We start from the raw sequence: 16,265 nt of genomic DNA on the forward strand, positions 1-16,265 counted from the left end.
TGGCATGTGGAGGATCTGGAATCCAGGGCCCTCTGGAAAGGACGGATGTGAGACGGACACCCTCTTCTTCCCGTCTTGAAAGCAGGAGAAAAACCTTCCTCTAGAAGCCCAAGTTCAAAGCCAGCTGTTTCAAGGAACGTCTGCCTCTGGCAAGGGGGAGGGGGAGGGCGAGGGCGAGGGGGCGGCCTGGAGGCAGCCTGGAGCACCCACGGCATGCATTCAGAAACCTCGTGCATCTCTCTTCCGGTGCTATCTTTGGGGGGACGTGGTACTCTTGGGCAAGTCCTCCGAACGATAGTGGAAACAAACATCTGTCTTCTCTCCCACACCTGGTGAATGCAGACAGACACACTGGAAGAGCACCCACCCTCCCTTTTCCCCCAAAGGACTCTTGTCACTGTACAGACGGGGGGGGGGGGGGGTGGCCCACGGGGGTGTCACACGCAGTCTTGGTGGCTCGTCTATGTTTCCAATCCGCCCAGGCAGTGCAGGCGGCCACCACTGCTGCTGCCACCTCTCACCGATCGTTCATCCTGTCCGTCAGTGCTATGACAGCACTAAGCTCTTCAGGGAGAAAATGCTCCCTGCCTTTCCTCTCGGAGGGCACACTGAGGGCACCCACTCCCATTAACAAAGTTTATTCACCTTGACAGGAAGAAAAGAGCTTGGGGTTTTTCACACCGCTGCAGATGACACTTTCCTACCGACTCTGGAATTCTCTTGCTCATTCTCCGGTGGGCCCGCCCCCCCATTTCAGGAGAGGGTGTTTGGTTCTGGGTTGGGGTGCGTGTGTGCGCGCGCGTGTGTGTGTGTGTGCGTGTGGGTGTGTCTGTGTCTTGCTTTTTCATTTTATTGGAATACAGTTGACTGACAAAGTTGTATGAACTTACAGGGTTGTTTCTGGGTGTTCGTCATGGCAGTGAAAGGAAACACCAGGATTTCCCTAGAAAGCCATCCCGTTCACCTGATCGGTGGCATGGAGGACATTCACATCCTCCTTGAGTTTCGCATTTGAAAGTGAGGGGCGGGTGCGTGCAGCAGGTCCCCCACCCCCACCCCACCCCGCGCCCCGAACGTGCCTCCCGCAGTGGCACTAGGAGTGTGTGCAATGAAAGGGACAGGACACCAGACACCAGAGGACCATTCTGACCCTCCTTTCCTTCTCTCTTCAGAAAGCAGGAAATAAATCTCTTGGGTGAAAGAAAAGTGTGCTCCCTGCCACGAAATTTGGGGGGGGGGGGTGTCGGGTTGGCGATAAGGACTTCACTGCTCCCATGGCTCCTGCAATGTTCACGAATCCTCCAAATCCTCAAGGCAAGATGGTTCACAACCAATACATGAGCGAGCTGTCAGAGACACCAGGGACTGAAACACTCCGTATTAGGGAGGGGTCCTCACTCACTTTCATGCAAAGGCAGCCACAACAGCAGCCTTTTCAAAGATGGCTGCAGGCAAGGGGGTGGGGGAGATGATGGAGAAAGTGGTGGTGGCGGCGGCGGCGGCGGCGGCGGCGGCGTGGCAGACTTGGATCACGTCCATTATGTTCATTCAACAAACAGTCGGGGCGATGGGAGAATGGCCGCTTGGTGGTCTGGGTTTCTCCAGGCTCCCTGGCCCACTCCCTGCCCCACACCCCCAACCCCCCACACCCCCTTGGACATGGGCAGGAAGGTTTCTAGAGAAGGCAGTGCCTGACCTGCTGGCTCTGTCACCCTGGGGGGAGAACATTTCGGAGAGTCGCCAGAGGCTTCAGACTTCCTACCCCTCTCCCTCCCCCACTCTGAACCCTGGTAACTAGACTTCATTCAACCGACACTTAGGATGGGTCATCCAACTGTTCTCTCATGAAGGAAGGAAGGAAGGAAGGAAGGAAAGAAGGAAGGAAGGTCGGTCGGTGGGTAGGTGGGTGTGTTTTCTGCGTGGGGTGAAGCCTTCCCTCCCTCGATGCAAGCCTGATATCCTCACCTGTCACAGAGACTGGACCCCTAAAAAACTACTGTGTCCGGTTTTCTCCCATTTAGGGGGTTCCAGAGTGTGTGTGTGTGTGCGTGTGCGTGTGCGTGTGCGTGTGTGCGTGCGTGCGTGCGTGCGTGTGTGTGTGTGTGTGTGTGTGTGTTGAGGGCCACACCCACGGCATATGGAGGTTCCCAGATGACGGATCGAATCGGAGGCTTTAGCTGCTGACCTCCTACACCACAGAAACAGGAATGCCAGGTCCGAGCCGCGTCTGGGACCAACACCACAGCTCACGGCAACACCGGATCCTTTACCCACTGAGCGAGGTGGACAGGCATCGAACCTGCAACCTCATGGTTCCTGGTCGGACTCATTTCCACTGCGCCATGGCGGGAACTCTGCTTTGTGGTTTTGGCGTTTGGATTCCAGAAGGTGGCGTAGGGGTCCCTGTTCGTCGTCTATTGGATAGAGACTCTTTTGTGTGTGTATATGTTCATCCCATCCTCCTCATGGATCCCTCTCCCCCGCCCTCATGATTTCTTTTCCCCCCTCTGCTTTTTAGGGCTGCCCTCGTGGCATATGGAAGTTCCCAAGCGAGGGGTTGAATCGGAGCTACGGCTGCTGGCCTACGCCACAGGCACAGCCATGTGGGATCCGAGCCGCGTCTGCGACCGACACCACAGCTCACGGCACTGCCTGCCGGATCCTTACCGCCCCCCTGAGCGAGGCCAGGGATCGAACCCACACCCTTCCCTGCAAAGGTTCCTCGTCGGATGCGCTTCCATGGTGCCACGACAGGAACTCCCCCGTGATGGTTTTTTTTCACGCTGGTGTTCCCACCCACAAGGAAGGAATGGCCCAATATTCTGGAATCACCTAGAGGGGAAAAGACGCTGAAAAAGAACGGAGGGATAGATGGATGTAGATGGATCACTGAATCCCCTTGACTGTACACCTGAAACGAACACAACATTGTAAGCAAGCCCACTGTATGCCGAGCTAAAGCAACAACAACAACCAACAACCACAACAACCACAACAAACTTACATCTTAAAAAAAAAAAAAAAAAAAAAAAAAAAGATGTCCCCTGCAGTTCCCATCAGGGCTCAGCGGTAATGAACCCGACTAGGATCCGTGAGGATGTGGGTTCGATCCCTCCCCTGGCCTCGCTTGGTGGGTTAAGGATCCCGCGTTGCTGTGGCTGTGGGGTAGGCCCGCAGCTACAGCTCTGATTCGACCGTGAGTCTGGGAACTTCCATAGGGCTGGGGCGTGGGCATTAAAAAAAGATATACTATATGCATACTATATACATATGTAGGAGTTCCCGTCATGGCTGGACGAATCCGACTAGGAGGCCTGAGGGTGCGGGTTCGATCCCTGGCCTCGCTCGTTGGGTTCAGGATCGGGTGTTGCCGTGAGCTCTGGTGTAGGTCGCAGACAGGGCTCGGATCCCGCGTTGTGCTGGCTCTGGTGTAGGCCGGTGGCTACGGCTCCGATTGGACCCCTAGCCTGGGAACCTCCATGTGCCATGGGTGCAGCCCTAGAAACAGAAAATAACTACGTGTGTGTGTGTGTGTGTGTGTGTGTGTGTGTGTGTGTGTGTGTATACAGATAGATATAGATATATAGATATAGATATATCACCTAAAGGCCCAGGACTAGAGAAAGCATTGGGTCATTAGGATCTAAGAATCTTCTCCCCGCCCCCCAAATCCATCCATCCATCCATCCATCCAACCCACCCTCCCTCCCTCCCTCCCTCCCTCCCTCTCTCCATCTTTCACTTTTCCTGATAAAGACAAAGGGACAAAAATTGTTTGTTTGGTTGTTTCTTTGTTTGTTCGTTTTTTTCTCAAAAGTTGTACATCTACTTTGTAACTTATACCTCTGTCAGAGGGATGGAGAATCCTTGACCTTTTCCTCCCTACCCAAATCCTTCCAGAAATCAGAAACTCAGTGGCTGGAAAACTGGACTGGATCCTGAAGTTTTTCCAGTTGCCTTCCATCTCTGGCTACAACTCTCTTCATCAGCGTTTCCCATTTTCTCCCACCCTTTGGACCTGGCATCCTTGCGGATGAGAACACGTATCGCTTGTCCCGAGGCCCTGAAAACGGAAGCCCGTGGAGTCCCTCGATGAACACATCAGAGAAATGGTCTCTGAGAGTGAAACCATCACCCTGTGTTCATTTCTCTAAGAGCCCCTCGGAAAGTTGGCCCCAACACCTGACGGCATTCTCAGAGGGGCCTTTCAAAAGACTGAAGGGGCGTTCCCGTCATGGCTCCGTGGTGAGCGAATCCGACTAGGAACCGTGAGGTTGTGGGTTCGATCCCTGCCCTCACTCAGTGGGTTAAGGATCCAGCGTTGCCGTGAGCTGTGGTGTCGGTCGCAGACACGGCTCAGATCCCACGTTGCTGTGGCTCTGGCGTAGGCTGGCAGCTATGGCTCCGATTCGACCCCTAGCCTGGGAACCTCCATATGCCATGGGAGCGGCCCAAGAAATGGCAAAAAGACAAAACAAACAAACAAACAAACAAACCGAGAAAACAAAAGACTGAAGGGACTTTCCCCTCTCCCTCTCTCTTCCCTCTGTCTCTCTCTGTCTCACTCACTGTCTCTGTCTGTCTCTCTGTGTCTCTCTCACACGTACACGCACACACACACAGAGTCACCGGCTCCGTTCTTCATATGTAACAGTTTGAAAGTTCCAGGAAAGTTTGGCAGCCCAAACCGGCCTTGGTACTCCAGCTCCAATTAAGTCTCAGAGACAGAGTTTTGGGTGAAGCATAAAGAACAGCTTTATTGCTTTGCCAGGCTAAGGAGGCCACAGCAGGCTAAGGACCTCAAAACTGTGTCCTCCCTTGAGAGGGGATAGCAAGGGGTTCTATAGGTTTAGCTTAATGGTGGGCATGGGGGTGGCGGAGCTGTCTAGAAGCATCAGGGTGCTTGCATTCTCCCTGGATAGGAGATTAGGATAGACCATTTCAAAGTCATCAAGGCTGGAGTCAGGTGGTCCATGGAATGTTTCTAGTGTCTTTGGGGTTATGGCATTTTGACCTTCTCTCCGGAGTGAAGATTGCTCATCCACGGGGTGGGGGGGGGGGCGCAATCCTTAGGGAGTGTTTCAAGGGTAGAGAAAACACCAGGTTCACTACAACTCTGACTCGACAGTAGTCATTAGTCATAAGTTCGTGGGCCAAGGCAAGCCATAACCTAATGGAGACTATTTCAAAGTAGCTTTTAGCTGTAACAATGTCTCTGGCTCCAACACACCAGCACTCCCGGGCTTGAGCTTGGTTTCAGTTTCAGAGGAGGGAACTCTGGCTCCAAGGATTAACCCCTTCGTTCCTTTGGTTTCTGTGGGCCTGGTTCGGGGAGCCCATCCACATCACCGCCTTTTGAGAGGCCATCTGACAACTGTTTCACCAAAGCGACGTCATCTCAAAACAAGGAAACCAGTTCCATAAATGGAGGATCTCTCCCTTCCCCCTCCCTCCCTCTCCTTCTCACTCTCCTCTACCCACAGCTCATGGCAACGTGGGATTCGTAACCCAGTGAGCGAGGCTGAGCATGGAACCTGCCACCTCATGGTTCCTAGTTGCATTTATTTCCACTTCTGCACCACGATGGGACCTCCCCAGCTCAGTTTTTCACACGTGAGGTTTCCCGGGACGTTTCGGAGGAGGCGGACCCCAAACGTGTCTCCATGCCCTGTGTGGGTGATTCCTGTGAGGTAAAATGACTTAAGGACCGGCCCACACCAAAGGGACACTCTGGCCCTCCTTTCTGGCCCCCAGACAGCAGGAGATGAAAATCTCCTCCTCGTGCAAAGGAAGATGGCAAGTGAAGATGTCCATTCCCACACCAAGGCCAACATGCTCCAGAAGTTTTGCGGGGTTTCCCGGGTTGGGAAATGGCGGGGGCTCCTTTGGCCTGACACGAGGCGAGTTTCGTGCACACATCCTCCCCCACCCCCCTCCATGCAGTCTGCGAGGGGCAGCCTGAGGGTAGGGAAATTGGGGAAAGAGGGGAAAAAAAACACTTTCCCTAAAGAGAAGCTCCAGGAAAAGTCACCACCTCTGACTTGACTGGAGAGTTTCTGCATTTGAATGAAGTGATTGAACCCAGGCCCTGAGGCCTGGATCTTCCTGATCTCCCCTCCCCCCCTTCCCGGGCGTGAGTCCAGGCGATTTGGGAAGCGAGAGGCGGCGCAGCAGGGATGGCGGCCGGGGGTGGGGGGTGGGGCGGGCAGCTGGGGCCGGGAGTGGGGGGGTGCGGGACTAATGAACCAGCGCCTGCCTGCCTGCCTGCCTGCCTGCCTGCCTGCCTGCCTGAACGAGCCCCTCCCCTCCCCCCCCACCCCCTCCCCACGCCCACCCGCCTGAGGGCGGGGATGGGGCCTGAGAGCTACGGGAAACTTCTTTGCTAGCTACTTGTCAGGGAGTGATCCCAGCTCAAAGTCCCTTTGCTTATTTCGGAACAAGGTCTGAGTCTCAGCTAGTACAGAGTTTCTGAATGTCTCGGCACATGGACTGGCCTGCACCAAACAAGCAGACAGGAAGAAAAATGAACACACAGAAACCCAGCTGGTCTCCTTCTCCCAGAGTCTCTCTTGGAGAAATTACCTTAAGCTCAGTGACTTTGCCCCGTCTCCCTCTGGTGCAAAGCCATCCCTGGAGGAGCCAGGTCTTACATGAGCAGGGCAGGGCAGGGCAGCACCACCCAGGTGAGCTGGAGAGTGGAGAGTCAAGTTGATAGATACCCCAAATGTGGCTGGCCAGGGGTCTGGGTTAGCATTCCGTGTGAACTCACACACCCAGGCACCTAGCACCGATTTCCCCATGTTCTTCCGACCGTGATTCTCACTCTTCTTCTGTCCCCCCCCCCCCCCCACCTTCGGCTTTTTGCCTTTTCTAGGGCCGCTCCTGCGGCATATGGAAGTTCCCCTGCCAGGGGTCCAATCGGAGCTGTAGCCGCTGGCCTACACCAGAGCCACAGCAACGCGGGATCTGAGCCACATCTGCAACCTGCACCACAGCTCACGGCAATGCTGGATCCTTAACCCACTGAGCAAGGCCAGGGATGGAACCTGCAACCTCATGGTTCCTAGTCAGATTCATTAACCACTGAGCCACAATGGGAACTCTGACTCTCCCTCTTCCCTGCCTGATACCTTAAGAGCCTGATCGTTTGTGGGGAAATGAAATCCCAGCTGGCAAGAGCCACCTTATCTTCCCAGCACACGAGAAAAGAATAGGCGCAGGCTCACATCCATCTTATGTTTCTATGCCTTGCCCTGGCCCCACCGTTTCAGAAAGCTGTGTCCCTCCACCTGTCAAAAGCCAAAGCCCAGGAGTTCCCGTCGTGGAATAGTGGAAAGGAATCCAACCAGGAACCATGAGGTTGCAGGTTCGATCCCAGGCCTTCCACAGTGGGTTTAGGATCTGGTGGCATCACCTTGCGCTGCGGTGTAGGTTGCAGACGCAGCTTGGATATGATGGTGCTTGTGACTGTGGCATACGCCCCAGCAGTTGTAGGTCTGATTCGGCCCCTAGCCCGGGAACCTCCATATGATGCGGGGGGGGGGGGGGGGTAGGGGGTAGGGGGAGGCTGCAGCCAAAGCCCAAGGAAGAAAGACAATCAGAATGTTGCGTGGAACTCCTGGAGACTTAACAGCCACCACCAGTCATGACCATGGCTGTCAACCGACACCAGAGCCAAAGAAATGTCGGATCAAATAGGAACCTGCCACTTACACCAGTACTCACCACAATGCAGGACCACAAAAACAAAGGAACAAGAAACCAAAACTAAATAATTGCCCAGGAGCAGCAGGTGCAGGAAAACCATGCTGACTCTCACCCCCCAGAAGCCAGAGGTAACCTATTTATCACCCCACACGCACACACCTCAGCACCACCAGCACCAGCACCCCACCCCCCCACCCCAGGATCGAATCTGCATCCTCGTGGGTGCTCCTCAGCTTTGTTACCAATGAGCCACAATGGGATCTCCCCAATCCAGGTTTTTATGTTTCTTTTTTTTTTTTTTTTTTTACCCTTGCTTTCTTCGGGTGGCACTCACGGCACACGGAGGTTCCCAGGCTAGGGAATCAGAGCTTGAGCCACTGGCCTACACCACAGACACAGCAACACCAGGTCCGATCTGTGTCTGCAACCTACACCACAGTTCAGGGCAATGCCAGATCTTTCACCCACTGAGCGAGGCCAGGGATCAAACCAGCACTCTCATGGATGCTAGTCAGATTCCTACCTGCTGAGTCACAATGGGAACTCCACTAAATACATAAATTTTTTCAAAGAGAGAGAGAGAGGGAGGGAGAGTGTGTGTGTGTGTGTGTGTGTGAGAGAGAGAGAGAGAGAGAGAGAGAGAGAGAGAGAGAAGGTCTGGTATCACTTGGGGAAAAATAAAATTATGCTTGGAGAAAAATATCTGTCCCTAGAGATCATTCACAATGGCTTGCTCTGCCTGTTCATTTCTCTCTTTCTTCCCTTTTCTTTTTTCCTTCCTTTTCTTTTCCTTTCGCATCTGTCTGTGCCGTGTGTGTGTGTGTGTGTGTGTGTGTGTGTGTGTGTGTAGTCTTCTTTTAGGGCTTCACATGTGCCATTTTGTAGGTTCCCAGGTTAGGGGTCAATGCTAGTCGGGTTCGTTTCCACCGAGCCACAACGGGAATTCCTGCCTTGTGTTTCTTTATCTTTGTTCTGTTACTAGGTGCTAGGGATTCCTTTTTGTTAAGTCCAGTCACTTAAATAAGGGTGTTTGCAGGGTTGCCTAAAGCATCAAAAATGTATTTTCTCATTAAATATTGGAATGTGGGGAGTTCCTGTTGTGGCTCAGTGGTAACAAACCCGACTAGTATCCATGTATGCCGGTTCGAACCCTGGTTTGGGAACTTCCGTATGCCACAGTTATGGCTCTAAAAAATCCTCTCTCTCTCTCTCTCTCTCTCTCTCTCTCTCTCTCTCTCTCTCGATAATATACACATACACACACACATCCATACGTACATACCTATGTACACGTATACATATACATTGGAATTTGGTCTGCCATCGATGAGATGCTCCCTCTTTGTGTGTTGTTCATTTTGTTTTTTGTTTTTTAGGAGTGCACCCTTGGGATATGGAAGTTCCCTGGGCTAGGGGTCGAAGAATCGGAGCTGTAGCTGCTGGCCTGCACCTCAGCCAGAGCTATGCCCTGCCAGATCACCCGATCTGAGCTGAGCGGCCACGTCTGTCACCTACACCTACCTCCCCCTGAATGAAGACGTATTTTCAATACATCTCAAGTGGAGAAAAACTTGCTAAAAATCACTTTATTTGTCATGGAAACCATATCTTCTAGCAGACATGGCACAAAAGCCAGTGTTTATGGTCATCACACCACAGACATCAGAATTCCAAGCTTCTAGGGGTTTCTGGGGGCGGGGGGTGTGTCCCCAGGGCCTGTGGAAGTTCCATGCCCGCCGCCACTGCCACTGACTGCTGCCGCCCCTCTGCCACCACCCAGGGATCCTTCGCCCTGGGTGGGTGGGGGGAGGGAGAGGGTATCTCAGCAGAAACGATCTTATCTTACGGGGTTTATGGGTGGCTAGAAGCATGTGGTTCTGTTCATGTCATGCTCGAGGTTTCGGTTTTTGCCCTCCTACCTACCCAATGGTCGGCAGATGGAATTCTTCTGGTTTTCTCTGGCCATCCCTCTCCTCGAACTCACGGGTCCAGTTTTTCTCCCACATTTGACTTTTCCGGGAGATCCACAAAAGGAAGCGCCAACCCTTGACATCCACCGACAAGAGATCACCACCCTCTGCCCCTCTTTAGCCCCTTCTCATCCTCATGCCTGCCTGCACACATCGGAGACATTTCCAAGTGCCCAGGAGGATCCTTGGACCCTGACACCTCGAAATCTTCCCTGAGCAGCAGTGCTCGGGACTCAGACCTGGGGTTTATCACGGGCTCCAACCACGACCTTTGGTTTTCCTGGGCTGGGAGATCGGTTTCATGAGATGGAACCGGCTGCGGATTCAGCTTCTGGATCTGGAATGTGAAACGTTGTACACGACTTTTTTCAAGGCATGACTGTAGGGGAACGAAACCTTGCCCCCCCCCCCCCAACCCGCCACATCCCAGATGTCACATGAGCACGGGGAGGAATTCTGTGGAGCTGGAAACAACCATGACCCAAAAGAACACAGGAAGGAATTCCTGTCATGGCGCGGCGGAAACGAATCGGACTAGGAATCACGAGGTGGCAGGTTTGATCCCTGACCTCGCTCAGGGGTTTAAGGATCTGGCATTTTTCCGCGAGCTGTGGCATAAGGTCTCAGATGTGGCTCGGATCCCGCCGTTGCTGTGGCTGTGGCTCAGGCTAGCAGATGCAGCTCCGATTCAACACCAAGCGTGCGCGCGCGCGGGGTGGGGGGGGGGTGGGGGGGGAAGGGAAGCAAACCTCCTAAGAACGACGAAAGTGCAGTTAGGAAACAGAAAATGATGATCCCGGAAGTCCACTTGAATGTGGTTGGGAATCATGCATAGGACCACACCGCCACCGTGTGAGAGACCAGTGCAAGACAGCTGAACAATACAAAGCGGGGTGGGGGGGGGGGGTGCTTGGCGGGGGTTGGAGGAGGAGGAGGAGGAGGAGGAGGAGGAGGAGGAGGAGGAGGAGGAGGAGGAGGAGGAGGAGGAGGAGGAGGAGGAGGTGGGGGGAGACGGCGGCACTGGTGGTGGGCAAAGGTGCCTCTGGGCGAGGACTTTGGTGACCATATTCTCATGGCAGGCTTGAGAGCCCAAAAGATGACATGGTGGAGGCTGAAGTTAAATTTGGTCAAAAGGAAAACAACCATGAGAAAAGATGCGTCCACCCACACATAGAAAAGATATCGTGCCAAGAATGGGAGCCCTGTTCCAATGGCTCTTCCTGGGATTGTGGGAAATGAATCGATAGCAAGAAGATGCTTTCACATCCATGTCTTCAATGACTCCTGTACTAAGTGCGTCGTGGTTTTGCCAGTTTGGCAGAGTTGTGGAATGTCATCCGGCAATTGCATCTCCCCTGCCCAACCAGCAAGATGGAGTTGTTCTTTTTTTTTTTTTTTTTTTCCTGCTGCACTGCCTTTCCTGTGCCAGGGATCGAACTTGAGGCTCAGCTGTGACCTAGGCACAGCGGGAACTCCGAGATGGATTTCTTTTTCCTTCTTTTTCTTTCCTTCCTTCCTTTCTTCCTTTCTTTCTTTTCTCTCTCTCTCTTTCTTTTTCTTTTCTTTCTTTCTTTCTCTTTCCTTCCTTTCTTTCTCCTTTCTTTTTCTTTCTTTCTTTCTTTCTTTCTTTCTTTCTTTCTTTCTTTCTTTCTTTCTTTCTCTCTCTCTCTCTCTCTCTCTATCTTTCTCTTTCCTTCCTTTCTTTCTTTCTCTTTCTTTCTCTCTCTCTCTCTCTCTCTCTCTCTTTCTTTCTCTTTTCTTTCTTTCTTTCTTTCTTTCCTTCTCTCTCTCTCTCTCTCTCTCTCTCTTTCTGGTTTTTTTTTGGGGGGGAGCCACACCCGCAGCACATGGAGGTTCCCAGGCTAGGGGTCAGTTCGGAGCCTTACCTGCCGGCCTACACCACAGGCACAGCCACGCGGGATCCGAGCCGCGTCTGTGACAGACACCACAGCTCACGGCAATGCCAGATCCTTAACCCAACAAGTGAGCCAGGGATCAAACCTGCAACCTCATGGTTCCTGGTCGGATTTGTTTCCACTACCCCAGGATGGCAATCCTGAGACTTGCAAAGTTTATTGTTTGTTTCGGGTTTTCTCCACCCCCTCTCCCTCCTGTTTCAGCTTTATGTTTTACTTTTTGGCCACACACACGGGCAGCAAGTGGAAGTTTTTCCTGAGCCAGAGATGGAACCTGCACCACACAGGGGCAACCAGAGCCACCGCGGTGAGAAAGCAGGAGCCTTGACCCTGTTGGTCGTGGGCTTCCTTCTTCTTCTTCATCTGTTGTTGTTTTTTGGGTTTTTTTTGGGGGGGGGGTTGTTTTCCTTTTTTTGTTTTGTTTTGTTTTGTTTTGGATGAGATTTCAGTTCACCCCCCCACACATACACACACACTCATAGTGTTGCGTTGTACTTTCCCTCCGTTGTGGTTGGTCAGTCATGCTGAAATCCATGTTTCTATGACCTGACCACCAGAGCATTTGCCCCAGGCAGCCATTTGTTCTCTTTGGACTTTGTCTCAGTCTATGCAGAGAGAGATTTTCATTTCCACTTTCCTAGGATCGACTGTATCCTTCTCTCCCTTCCTAAGCTTCTGGGCTTTGCTTGTCTGCTTTTGACAGACCGTCTCCGTCGGTAAGGGTGGCAGGTATACCGACTCCTGCGTTGTCGTTCTCCGAGAGCTTGCCGGGTTTCGTTTTTGCCAGTCCCCGCCTACCCTCCCGCCCTCCCTCTCTCCCTCCCTCCTCCAGCTCCGTGCAGGGAGGTGGGGTGGGGGTGGGGGAGAGAAGAGAAGGTGGAGGGGAACCTGAGATCTCTCTCGCTAGTGCCACCCTCACCGCGCCGGCTTCTCTCTGGAATTCCCAAGCCCAGGAAGGGACATGCTTGGGGGAGCGAGCGCGGCTCCTTCTAGGCAACAGCGAGAACCTCTTCCCAGCTCCTTCCCCGCCGCCGCCGCCGCCGCCGCCGCCGCCCCCCTCTTTCCATCTGCTGCCATCACGCCACGCAGTGCCTTGCCAGGAGGCAGCTCCGTAGTGGAAGCCTCGCGGTCGTGCAGGACGCCTGGCGCCTCGGCCCCGGGAAGAGCTCGGGCATTTGGGTGGCCGGCGCTGTGTCGTTGTGTCGCCGCCGGCCGGCCGGCCTTCCGGATCTGTCCTGGTGACGTTGGTGGCGGTTGTCGCGTGCCATCTAGTGTCCGCTTTTATATCGTCCCTTCCCTCTGCAGCTTTGGGGACCTTCGCGAGGGATGTGACTCAGCCATCCGGCCTGAGTCAGAGTTCCGGGAGGCTGGCGACACTGGCGGCGACAGCTCCGGTGGCTCAGAGGCCTGGGAGTGTCCCTCTCTCACCGGAGATTGGGCGTGCAGGCCTGTGAGGGAGTGACTGTCACCGCGCTCCCCAGGCAGGTTCTGGGGCCGCCTGGCCGGGTCGACCAGCATCCGCTCTTGCCGCTCCGGCCCCGGGGACCGACCAGGCCTGGGCCGGGCCGCCTCCCTAGCGAGGGGAGAGGGTGTGCGGCGCCCGGGACTGCCTGTGCTCGGGTGGCCTGGCCTTGTCCCGGGTCGCCCTTTGGAGCGTGAATGACTCCCGCCCGCCGTCCCTCCAGCCTCTCATCCCCGAAGTGAGGAGCGGCCCGGGCTGTGCGCTGTGAGGGCGTTGGAGGGCGCGACAGGCTCGGTGGCCGGCACGCTTGTTTCCCGGTCGTCATGCCGGCATGGGTCCCTCCCCCCCTGCCCCCCGACTGATGGCTACCGCCGGCCCGTGCGGAGTCGTACTGACGAGGTCTAGACCGGCACAAGCCGTGAGGGGTGGAGCGGAAAGGGTGGCTCGGGCCCCGGCGCCTTCCTTCGCGGGGTCCGTTCGTCGGAGGCGCCTCCGTGGAAACATTTTTTTTCCAAGTCCTGATGGATCCGGAGATGGTGGATGGTACCCCGCCGGCCCCCTGCTCCCGGGTGTGGCCGGGAAGGGTGCACCTGGGCCTGAGGCGTGCCCATGTAGGGTCCCGGTCGTTGGACAAGACTTCGTTTCCCACGCTCTCATTCCCCCCCCCCCCGCCCCCCCGCCCTCGGAGTGTTTCCCTGTCGGTCGGTCGATCTGTCGGGAGGTGGGGACCGGCCTGAGCTGGATGGTGTGTCCTGGATTTTGGGGGAGCCAAGTCCCCGTCTGGAGCTCCGGACAGACCGATACCTGCCCGCGTGGGCAAGCCGGGAAGGGCTTCCCCGGCTGGCCGGCCGGCTCCACCTCCTTCCTGTCCCTGTCCCTTCCTTGCGGTCACGCTCCCCGGGTCGACCAGATGGCCCTGAGAGCGCTGGGTCTGGCGACTCTAGGGCAGGGCTGGGGGACAAGTGTCCGGATGGGGGTTCCGGGGATACCCCCACGTCCTGTGGGTGGGCCCCGCTGCTGGGCATGGACATTTTTCGCGGCCGAAATAGGCCTTTTCTGTCACCAGGTAGATGCTGACACGATCCTCTTCAGCGCCTGTCGCTGGAGACCTTGGGCCTCTGGATGCACGTGGGGGGCTTTGGGCTTTCGGCTGCTGTCCAAGGCCTGACCCTGCCCTTTGCACCCCGCGTGGGGGCCGCTCGCCTGGGCCTGTGCGCCGGCTCTCGCTTGTGCATCCAGCTGGCCCATGCTGCGGTGTCCCCTCCGGTCTTTGGCTGACCCGAGGGCGGCAGGGCGCGTGGCCCTGTGGGGTCTTCTACCCTGTGTGCCTCCCTGCTGCGGGCACCCGGCGGCTCGGCTGGAACAACCCCACCCTGTTGGCTCCGTGCCACGTGTCAGGCATTCTCCCTCCCGGGGTTGTCAGCCGCTGTCTCTCCCCTGAGAGAGGAAGGGGAGGAGGAGGAGGAGGAGGAGGAGGGGGGGCCGGTGAAGCTGAAGCAGGCCCCCGTGGTGATTGTCTTTGCTGGCCCTCCCTCCCTCCCTCCCTCCCTCCCCTCTTCTGGGCTCTTCCCTGGCTCTGCCAGGACTGATCGATGTGGTGATGTGGCGCTCTCCTGGGCTTGGGCTTAAGCCGCGCCAGGTGAGGGACGGCCGCTCATGGTGAGTTGGGCCGCGCCTCTCATTCTGTCGCGGGCCCCTCGCTGCTCCTCCCCCACCTGCGGGTGGTGTGGGGGAAGGCAGGGGTGCGGCCTCCAGCCTGACCTCTGGTCTCCCGCCCTGCTGCCTTCGGGTGTCAGTCGGGGGGGGGGGCCTGGGTCCTTTGGGACGCAGCAGGCATTCTCGCTTTGCCTCCTTGGCGTGTGCCTTGCGAGCGGTCCCTCCCCAAAGTGGGGGGAGGCCTCCCTCGCTGCCATGCTTCGCATCCCTGCGGGTGCGTGAGCGTGCCTCCCCTGGTCCTCTGTGGTGCCCCTGGAGTACTCCGGGTTGCCTGTCAGATGCCCGAGGCCGAGCGGTGGTGTCGTTTTCCTCTCCCAGCGGTGAGTCCCCTCGGGTCCCCACTGTGGTGGTGGCGTGCCCCACGAGCAGCTTCCTAAAGCTCAGGGGAGGGGGTCGAGACGGTAAGGCAGGGGAAGCTTGTGTCCCCTCCCCGGGAGGGGCTCAGGTGGACCCCTTGTCATGGGTCTCCCTCACTGTGTGCCAGTGAGGGCAGCCCTTGGCCCTTGAGTGGCACGCCCCATGCTTCTCCCTTGACCGGGAAGGCTGCATGTGGTCGTGAGAGCGACCGCGGTGGGCCGGGAGATGTGAAGGGGGGGTCCCCGTCTGGCTTTCCGGACGTGGCATCCCTCCACCCACGTGGAAAAGTCTGAAAGGCAAGCCTGGTGGCAGCACAGACTCTTGCCCTCCCGGCTCTGACCGTGGACGCTCACATGGGCTGTGTGCTTTACCCATACCGCAGACCCCCCCCCCTTCTGACTTCCCACTTTTTGGGAGTGTTCCCACTCCCGTGGGTCCCCGAAGGGGCGAGCGATGGTGTGTGGGGCACGACGCGCCCTCGGTGAGAAAGCCTTCTCTAGCGATCTGAGAGGGGGGCCTTGGGGTACCTGGACCCCCCAGCCGCCGCCCCTCCTGAAGTCTGCAGGGCAGTAGCTGCCGGCGCTACTTGCCACAGCGTGTGGGCAAGAGCCGCCCTCGCGCGAGGGGTGCGCTGGCCCCCGCGGTGGGGGCCAAGCGCTGCTCTTTTGCCTAATGCGGCCTGTGCCTCCCCCCTCCGAGTTGGGGGAGGGTCACGCCGGGCCGGGCCGGGTTTTGGCGTCCAGCGCCGGGCTGTGTGCTGCGTGGGCGCGTGGTGCCCCTCCCCTTGGAAGGGGAAGTGGAGGAGGGGGATGCGCCCCGTCCCCCGGCGGCCTCTGCCCCTGCCTCCCCCGCTGCGAGCCGCCCGTCGGTTCTTCCCGCACTCGCCTGGGGTCGCAGCTGGTGGTGTGGAGGTGGTGAGCGAGCATGGTTCGGGCCGCCTCGCTCAGGAGCGTTTCCCCCAGGCGTCAGGCCCTGGAGGGTGGACTAGGTGAAGGACGGATGAGATGAGGGTGGAAAGATGGACGGATGGGTGAGATGAGGCGGACGAACCCCCCCCACGTGGCAGGGGGGGGGAAGCCTTTGCACATGGGGCCCTGGTTGGTGGGGCCGGGTCGTGGAGTGCTCTGGGGCGACTGA

The sequence above is a fragment of the Sus scrofa genome, chromosome 8, assembly GCF_054392235.1.
Source record: "Sus scrofa isolate SSC_HxYL_T2T_F1_AM1 chromosome 8, Sscrofa_HxYL_maternal_Yorkshire_Landrace_v2.0, whole genome shotgun sequence".
Classification (NCBI taxonomy): domain Eukaryota; kingdom Metazoa; phylum Chordata; class Mammalia; order Artiodactyla; family Suidae; genus Sus; species Sus scrofa.